We start from the raw sequence: 368 nt of genomic DNA, 5'->3' as shown, positions 1-368 counted from the left end.
TTGGTGCTCTAGTTGTCATCGTTGGTGTTATGGTGGAACTGAAATCAAAACTGAACGTCTGTGTTCGTAGCTGTCGTCGTCGTCATCATCATCATTCTCGTTAGCTGAATCAATGTCATTAAAGAATTGACAAAATCATCATCATAATTCCTATTAGCAGAATCAATTAATGGAAGCATTAAAACAATAAACAGAAATATTTGTGATTCAATATTTCGACATTAATTATGTCATCCTAATGAAATATTTGTACATTACAGATCAAGCCTGTGTGTATTCAATAATCATCGTTTTATTATTTGGGTGGGCATAAAAGTATTTTTAATGTATTTGTTTCTTAAACATTTCAACATACAGCAGGGGCTGAT

Source organism: Anneissia japonica, unplaced genomic scaffold (assembly GCF_011630105.1).
Source record: "Anneissia japonica isolate Jap-2015-1 unplaced genomic scaffold, ASM1163010v1 scaffold2167_len242483_cov200, whole genome shotgun sequence".
NCBI classification, from domain to species: domain Eukaryota; kingdom Metazoa; phylum Echinodermata; class Crinoidea; order Comatulida; family Comatulidae; genus Anneissia; species Anneissia japonica.
Note: the sequence above shows the minus strand (reverse complement) of the source record.